Raw genomic sequence first — 9,479 nt, forward strand, 5'->3', positions numbered from 1 at the left:
TATCCCCTCCCTCCTGGATGGCAAGGCCCTGGCCTGGGCCTCCCCCCTGTGGGAGCCACTGACCCAGTCCTGCGAGACCTACAAGGCTTCTTGACCCTCTTTCGCACTGTCTTCGACGACCCTGGCCAGCAGAATACCTTGGGCTTGTCTCTGCTCCACCTACGCCAGGGTTCCCATTCCTTAACGGGCTACATTATCGAGTTCCGGATCCTGGCCTCGGAACTTCACTGGGGTGAGGACTGCTTGCGCTCCATCCTCCTAACTGGACTGGCTGCCCTGATAAAAGATGGGCTGGCAGCCCGTGAGTTACCTGCATCCCTAGATGCCCTCATAGATTTGGCCGGCCGCATACACTGCTGTCTCCAGGAACGGACCTGAGAAGGACAACCCTCAAAGAAGCATCCACCTGCTTCCCAGCACTCCCTGCGCTCTCCCTCTCCCAAGCAGAGTCCTGCCCTGACCAGGGACACAACAGAGAAACACATGCAGCTGGGTTTCGGCAAGTTATCCCCAGAAGAATGTCTCTGACGCCGACTCTGTCTATATTGCGGAGAGGCTGGGCATGTAATAGCCCATTGTCCGGTGCATCCGGAAAACTCACGGGCCTAGGTCACAGTGGGGGACTGTCCCTAGTCCTGACTTCTCCAGCTCCCCCGTTTACCCTTCCCATGACTCTCTCGGTGGGTAATCATGACTTCCATACCTGGCACTTGTGGACTCCGGAGCAGGAGGCAACTTTATCCTGAAGCAGCTGGTGAAACACCTCCAGATTTACACCTTTCTCTCCCCATTGCTGCTCATGCTCTCCTCCATTCATGGTGAACTAATACCTGGCAGGATCACTCACACCACTGTTCCTGGTAAGCTCTGTACAGGCTACCTCCACATGGAGCGTTTGGCGCTCCACGTCGACAAAACCATTCATCCCTTGGTCCATGGTCTACCTTGGCTCCAGCAGCACTCCGCCCAATTTGACTGGGCGTCCCTGCAGCTGTCCCAGTGGGTCTGTCCTACCGCTCCTCCTGTCTGGATACAGTCACCAACCAACACTGTCTCACAACCTCGCTCTTCCCTACTGGCTTCCACCCCTCTAAGGGGCGGATTTTAAAAGGAGCGCGAATAGCCTACTTTTGTTTGCGCTCCAGGCGCAAACAAAAGTACGCTGGATTTTAGTAGATACGCGCGGAGCCACGCGTATCTACTAAAAAACCTGGATCGGCGCGCGCAAGGCTATGGATTTTGTATAGCCGGCGCGCGCCGAGCCGCGCAGCCTACCCCCGTTCCCTCCGAGGCCGCTCCGAAATCGGAGCGGCCTCGGAGGGAATCCTCTAACACCCTCCCCTCACCTTCCCCTCCCTTCCTCTACCTAACCCACCTGCCCGGCCCTGTCTATACCCCCCCTTACCTTTGTTGGGGGATTTACGCCTCCCAGAGGGAGGCGTAAATTCCCGCGCGCCAGCAGGCCTCCTGCGCGCCGGGCCGTGACCTGGGGGCGGGTACGGAGGGCGCGGCCACGCCCCCGGACCGCCCCGGGCCATAGCCACGCCCCCGTACCCGCCCCCAAAACGCTGCCGACACGCCCCGAAAACGCAGCGACGACCGGGACCGCCCCCCGACACGCCCCCGACACGCCCCCCTCGAAGAACCCCGGGACTTACGCGAGTCCCGGGGCTCTGCGCGCGCCGGTAGGCCTATGTAAAATAGGCTTCCCGGCGCGCAGGGCCCTGCTCGCGTAAATCCGCCCGGTTTTGGGCGGATTTACGCGAGCAGGGCTCTGAAAATCCGCCCCTATGCGTCCTATGCAGATGTCTTTTCGAAGAAAGGGGCGGACTCGCTGCCACCACATCACCAATATGATTGCACTATCAACCTCCTACCCAACACGGAGCCCCCCCCCCCCCCCCCGGGGCAGGGTCCACCCCCTGTCCCTTACCAAGACCTGGGCGATATCAGAATATGTGCAGGAGAACCTGGCAAAGAACTTCATCCAGTGATCCACCTCCTCCTCAGGGGCAGGCTTTTTCTTCATGACGAAGAAGGACGGGACGCTCTGTCCATGTATCGACTACCGTGGCTTGAATGCCATTACCTTAAAGGACTGCTACCTGTTGCTGCTCATCGCGGATCAGTTCAACCGCTTACAAGGAGCCAGGGCTTACAACTTGATTCGCATCTAGAAAGGTGACAGGTGGAAGACAGCCTTCAAGACCAGGGACGGCCATTACCAGTACTTGGTAATGCCGTTTGGACTCTACAATGTGCCAGCTGTCTTCCAAAATATGATGAACGAGGTCTTCCATGATATGCTGTATGAGTGCATAGTTGTCTACCTTGACGACATTTTGGTCTTCTCCAAAGACCTCCAGACCCACCACTGAGATGTTGCCCATGTCCTCCAATGCCTCCGGGACAACCAGTTATTTGCCAAACTTGAGAAATACTCCTTTGAGAAGGAGAGTCTGCCATTTCTGGGTTAAATTGTCTCCAGACAAGGATTCCAGATGGACCCAGAGAAACTCAAAAGCATCCAAAATTGGCCACAACTGACAGGCCTGCGGGCCTTACAGAGATTTCTGGAATTCACCAATTACTACCGCACATTCATCCACAATTACGCAAGGCTGGCAGCCCCACTCACGGCCCTGACATGTAAAGGGGTGAACCCTAAGCGATGGTCTCCCAAGACTGAAGCAGCCTTCCAGCACTTAAAGTCCGCCTTCCTCCGAGAGCCATGTCTCTGGCACCCTGACCCCCAACGTCCTTTCATCATGGAGGTTGACGCCTCCGCCGAAGGAGTTGAGGCTATCCTGAGCCAACACTCCCGTAACAACACTCTCTATCCATGCTCTTTCTTTTCAAAACAATTTTCCCCAGTGGAGTGAAATTACAGGATCGGTGATAAGGAACACTTGGCGATCAAACTCGCCTTCAAAGAATGGCGCCCGTGGCTGGAGGGAGCACAACATCGTATCACCATATACATGGATCATAAAAACTTGGAGTATTTACATCAGGCCCAGAGTCTGAATCCACTTCAAGCCTGATGGACCCTCTTTTTCACCCGTTTTGACTTTGTGCTCCGCTAGTGACCCACAGCCAAGAACCTCAAAGTGGATGCACTCTCACGATCCTTCACTCCTGAAGATGCTGTCGAAACACCACGGCATATCATAGACCCTGCATGAGTTTTACTGTCTACCACCATAACTGTTTCTATGGGGAAAACAGTCATGCCACGCAGACTCTGACAAGGTTCTGTTTTGGGCTCATGATTCCCATATCGCGGGCCACTCCGGACAAGAGTCAGGGCATCCCAACAGAGAGGTTCCAATAAAAGCAAATGTAGTCCATGTGCCTATATGTGAAAAATCACCAAAGCTAATGATTTCCAAAGTATCCCTAACAACTGAAAAGCAGGTTGTTAATACAAACAAAAAACACACTTTGAAATGTCTGTATACCAATGCCAGAAGTCTAAGAAGTAAGATGAGAGAGTTAGAGTGTATAGCAGTAAATGAGATTGACATATTTGGCATCACAGAGACTTGGTGGAAGGAGGATAACCAATGGGACAGTGCTATTTCAGGGTACAAATTATATAGCAATGATAGGGAGGATCAACTTGGTGGGGGTGTGGCACTTTATATCCGGGAGGGTGTAGAGTCCAACAGGATAAAGATCATACAAGAGACTAAATGCTCAGTAGAATCTATATGGGTAGAAATCCCATGTATGTTGGGTAAGAGTATAGTGATAGTATAGTGATAGTATATTACTGTCCACCTGGACAAAATGGTCAGACAGATGAAGAAATGCTAAGAGAAATCAGGGAAGCTAACCAATTTGGCAGTGCAATAATAATGGGAGATTTCAATTACCCCAATATTGACTGGGTAAATGTAACATCAGGACTTGCTAGAGACATAAAGTTCCTGGATGTAATAAATGACTGCTTCATGGAGTAATTAGTTCAGGAACCAACAAGAGAGTGAGCTATTTTAGATGTAATTCTTAGTGGAACGCAGGATTTGGTGAGAGAGGTAACGGTGGTGGGGCCTCATAACATGATCAAATTTAAACTAATAACTGGAAGGGGGACAATAAGTAAATCTGCAGCTCTAACACTAAACTTTCAAAAGGGAAACTTTGATAAAATGAGGAAAATAGTTAGAAAAAAACTGAAAGGTGCAGCTGCAAAGGTTAAAAGTGCTCAACAGGCTGGACATTGTTTAAAAATACAATCCTAGAGGTGCAGTCCAGATGTATTCCATGCATTAAGAAAGGTGGAAGGAAGGCAAAATGATTATCGTCATGGTTAAAAGGTGAGGTAAAAGAGGCTATTTTAGCCAAAAAAAATCAGTCAAAAATTGGAAGAAGGATCCATCTGAAGAAAATAGGATAAAACATAAGCATTGTCAAGTTAAGTGTAAAACATTGATAAGACAGGTGAAGAGAGAATTTGAAATGAAGTTGGCCATAGAGGCAAAAACTCATAATAACAATTTTTTTTAATATATCCGAAGCAAGAAACCTGTTAAGAAGTCAGTTGGACCATTAGATGACCGAGGAGTTAAAGGGGCTCTTAGGGAAGATAAGGCCATTGCAGAAACACTAAATGAATTCTTTCCTTCTGTGTTTACTAATGAGGATGTTGGGGAGATACCAGTTCCGGAGATGGTTTTCAGGGGTGATGAGTCAGACGAACTGAACAAAATCACTGTGAACCTGGAAGATGTAGTAGGCCAGATTGACAAACTAAAGAGTAGCAAATCACCTGTACCGGATGGTATGCATCCTAGGGTAATGAAGGAACTAAAAAATGAAATTTCTGATCTATTAGTTAAAATTTCTAACCTATCACTAAAATCATCCATTGTACCTGAAGGCTGGAAGGTGGCCAGTGTAACCCCAATATTTAAAAAGGGCTCCAGGGGTGATCCGGATAACTATAGACCAGTGAGCCTGATTTCAGTGCCGGGAAAAATAGTGGAAACTATTCTAAAGATCAAAATCGTAGAGCACTTAGAAAGACATGGTTTAATGGAACACAGTCAACATGGATTTACCCAAGAGAAGTCTTGCCTAACAAATCTGCTTCATTGTTTTGAAGGGGTTAATAACATGTGGATAAAGGTGAACCAGTAGATGTAGTGTATTTGGATTTTCAGAAGGCGTTTGACAAAGTTCCTCATGAGAGGCTTCTAAGAAAACTAAAAAGTCATGGGATAGGAGGCGATGTCCTTTCATGGATTACAAACTGGTTAAAATACAGGAAACAGAGAGTTGGATTAAATGGTCAATTTTCTCAGTGGAAAAGAGTAGACAGTGGAGTGCCTCTGGGATCTGTACTTGGACTAGTGCTTTTCAATCTACCTTATAAATGGGCTCTGACCGACAGCCCACAAATGCGCAGTAGAGAGCAGCTCTACCGCGCATGCGCGGGCGAGCACGTCGGTCAGAGCGGAGCGTGACCTGCTAAAATACATGGCGCTGGGAGTAGCAGTAGCGGCGGCAGCGAGGAGCAGTAGCGGCGTTGGCGGCGAGGAGCACGTGAGGGAGGGACCCCCAGAGATCTTCTGTCTGCACCGTCCGAGGGTGACTGAGGGGGAGGAGGGGAGTGACTGAGGGGAAGGGAGGAGGGGGGAGTGACTGAGGGGAAGGGGGGAGTGATTGTGGTAGTGACAGGAGGGGGAGTGACTGAGGGGAGGGGGGACAGAGGGATGTGAGTGAGTAAGTTGGAAGGGTAAGAAATTGTGGAGAAGAGAAAAAGAGGGAGTGGAGGAGGGCTGACGGAGAGGGAAGGGGTTGCAGATGAGCTGAGAGGGGATTGGAGGGGATCAGAGTGACGGATGGGATTGAGTGAGGGTGGGGAGTGACTGAGGGAGGGGGAGGTGAGAGTGAGGGGAGGGAGGCAATGGGAGACAGAGGGTGAGTAAGTGAGGGGAGGGAAGGGGTGAGTGACCGAGGGGGAGGAGGATGAGTGACCGAGGTGAATGAGTGAGGGAGAAAAAGTGTAGAAAGGTGCTGTGTTCGAAAACTGACTGAAAAAAATTTAATGTAGCCCGTTGTTACGGGCTTAACGGCTTGTATATGTGATCTGGAAAGGAATACGACGAGTGAGGTAATCAAATTTGCGGACAATACAAAATTATTCAGAGTAGTTAAATCACAAGCGGATTGTGATACATTACAGGAGGACCTTGCAAGACTAGAAAACTGGGCATCCAAATGGCAGATGAAATTTAATGTGGTCAAGTGCAAGGTGTTGCATATAGGGAAAAATAACCCTTGCTGCAGTTACACGATGTTAGGTTCCATATTAGGAGCTACCACCCAGGAAAAAGATCTAGGCATTGTAGTAGATAATACTTTAAAATCGTCGGCTCAGTGTGCTGCAGCAGTCAAAAAAGCAAACAGAATGGTAGGAATTATTAGGAAGGGAATGGTTAATAAAGCGGAAAATGTCATAATGCCTCTGAATCGCTCCATGGTGAGACTGCACCTTGAATACTCTGTACAATTCTGGTCGTCGCATCTCAAAAAATATATAGTTGCATGGAGAAGGTACAGAGAAGGGCAACCAAAATGATAAAGGGGATGGAACAGCTGCCATATGAGGAAAGGCTGAAGAGATTAGGGCTGTTCAGCTTGGAGAAGAGACGGCTGAGGGGGGATATGATAGAGGTCTTTAAGATCATGAGAGGTCTTGAATGAGTAGATGTGAATCGGTTATTTCCATTTTCGGATAATAGAAGGACTAGGGGGCATTCCATGTGTTACGCCCGTCGGTCACAGACGGCTGCGACCGCTCATGCTCACCTCCTTATGCTCAGGCTTGGCCCCGTTGGGAAGTAGGGATGTGAATCGGGCTTCGGACGATTGAAAATATCGTACGATATTTTCAAAATCGTCAGAAATCGGGGGCTCCCCCAAAACGATAGGAAAATCCCACGATATTGTTCGTGGGGGTTCTCTTATCGTTTTGGGGGAGGGCGGGAAAAACGGCACACAAAAAATAACCCCTAAACCCACCCCGACCCTTTAAAACTAATCCCTTAGCTTCCCCCACCCTCCCGACCCCCCCAAAAACTTTTTACAGGTACCTGGTGGTCCAGTGGGGGTGGTCAAGTGGGGGTCCTGGGAGCGATCTCCCACTCCCGGGCCGTTGGCTGCAACTAATCAAAATGGCGCCGATGGCCCTTTGCTCTTACCATGTGACAGGGTATCCGTGCCATTGGCCGGCCCCTGTCACATGGTAGGAGCACTGGATGGCCCACACCATCCAGTGCTCCCTCCATGTGACAGGGGCCGGCCAATGGCACGGATACCCTGTCACATGGTAAGGGCAAAGGCCATCGGCGCCATTTTTATTAGTGGCAGCCGACTGCCCGAGAGCGGGAGATCGCTCCCGGGACACCCACTGGACCACCAGGTACCTGTAAAATGTTTTTGGGGGGGTTGGGAGGGTGGGGGAAGCTAAGGGATTAGTTTTAAAGGGTCAGGGTGAGTTTTTTGTTTATCGGCTCGGGCGCAGCCGATAAACAAAACCGCGATTGGGCCAGACGAAAAAACCAACACGATGTGAATCAGAACCGGAATCCGAACCGATTCTGGTTCCGATTCACATCTCTATTGGGAAGCTTTGCAGCTTCCGCCAGCTGTCGCCAACCTGCCTGCCGTTCCCAGGTCTCCCGGGACAGCACGGACACTGCCAACTGCCATCTTGCCCTCGGAATCTCCCTAGGCGCGCGCGCATGGGCCAGTCTTAACCATGTCATGGCAGGAATCTTGGGGGCGTTCCCTCCGGATGACGTCATCCCTCTAGGACATTTAAGCTGAATGGCCCTGCCTACCGACGACTTGGCAACGAGTTCCCTCATTGCTGATTCCACCTCGCTCACAGAAGGACCCTTCATTCCAGTTCCTGCTTCTTTGGCGTGAGACGTCCTGGGTACCCGCTTCTCGAGGACCCTCTCTTCATCTCTGGCTATCCGCTCCTCGGAAGGCCTGACGCACTGCACTTCTGCCTGTCCCATTCCCCGGGGCTTCTCTGGAACCATCGCTACTCCTACCGTGAGTACCCTGCTCTGCGGACCATTACCGTCTCAACTGAGGACCCCTCCGGTGTACCCTGCTCTGCGGACCATTACCATATCTACTGAGTACCTCATCGATGTACCCGACTCTGCTCACCATTACCATATCTACTGAGGACCTCATCGGTGTACCCCGCTCTGCAGACCACTACCATCTACGGAGGATTCCTTTTCATGTACCCTGCACTGTGGACCATTACCATATCTACTGAGGATCCTCATTGGTGTACCCCGCTCCACGGACCACTACCATCTTGTCTCTGCTGGAGAACCCTCGTCGGTGCACCGCACTCTGCAGACCATTGCAGTATCATCTATCCTCCTTGGGTATTCCCCATTCCACAGGACCGTGGCTCCTCGATGTCTGTAGGACTTTACTCTTGCACCCCCCGCTCCACGGGTAGTGCTGCTCTACTTCTTTAATAAAGATTCTAAACTTGTACTGTGTCTGACGTCAGCGAAGACCTCGCCTCCCGACGGTAAGGCTCACGGGGCTCCTCCCCGTGGGCAGTACCATCTCTCACCTCGGCCCAGGGTCCACACACTCACAAATCCTAACAGATTGCCAAGTCGATGGACCCAGCACAGGTCTCGGCAATTCAGGCAATCCCTAGCCTGGCCCAGCGAATTACAGAACAGCAAAAGATTCTAGAGACTTTGGCTAACGCCATAAATCAACTGAGCAATCGGTTGGACTCCGTTCCGAAGCCTGGCAAGCCTAACTCAGCTGCACATGCATCACCATTCCGACCTCCAGTACCCCTGCCGGCATCTCCTCATTTTGCAGGTGACCCCTTGTTATGTACAGGTTTCTTGAACCAGTGCAACATGCACTTTTCCTTACAGCCTGCATATTTCCCTGATGTAGTTTCCAAAACTACATACATTTTGTTCCTTCTGGACGGAAAAGCATTGGCCTGGGAATCACCACTTTGGGAGCTAATGGATCCAATCCTCAACAACCTCGCCCTATTCCGCTCCATTTTTTATGACCCAGGTCGAAAGGCCATCTCCAGATCTATGTTCCTACACCTGCAACAAAAGTTCCAGATCACTGACTGATTATCTCATAGAGTTTAGGACTCTCTTGTCCGAATTGCACTGGGACCTGGACTGCCTACGTGCTGTATTCCTCAAAGGTCTGAGTCCATGTATCAAGGACAAATTAGCAGCACGAGAACTCCCTAAGGTCTTGGATTCCCTTATAGACCTCGCTGATCGCATTGATCACCGTCTGCAGGAGCATTCACAAGAGGTCAGAGGATCCAAGAGGATGGTGTCAGGTACTCCACGCATTCGCCCAACATCTTCCACTCAGACCACTACTACACTGAACACCGAAGATGAGGAACCGATGCAGATGGGCCGTGGTCATCTATCCTC

The sequence above is a fragment of the Rhinatrema bivittatum genome, chromosome 3, assembly GCF_901001135.1.
Source record: "Rhinatrema bivittatum chromosome 3, aRhiBiv1.1, whole genome shotgun sequence".
Classification (NCBI taxonomy): Eukaryota; Metazoa; Chordata; class Amphibia; order Gymnophiona; family Rhinatrematidae; genus Rhinatrema; species Rhinatrema bivittatum.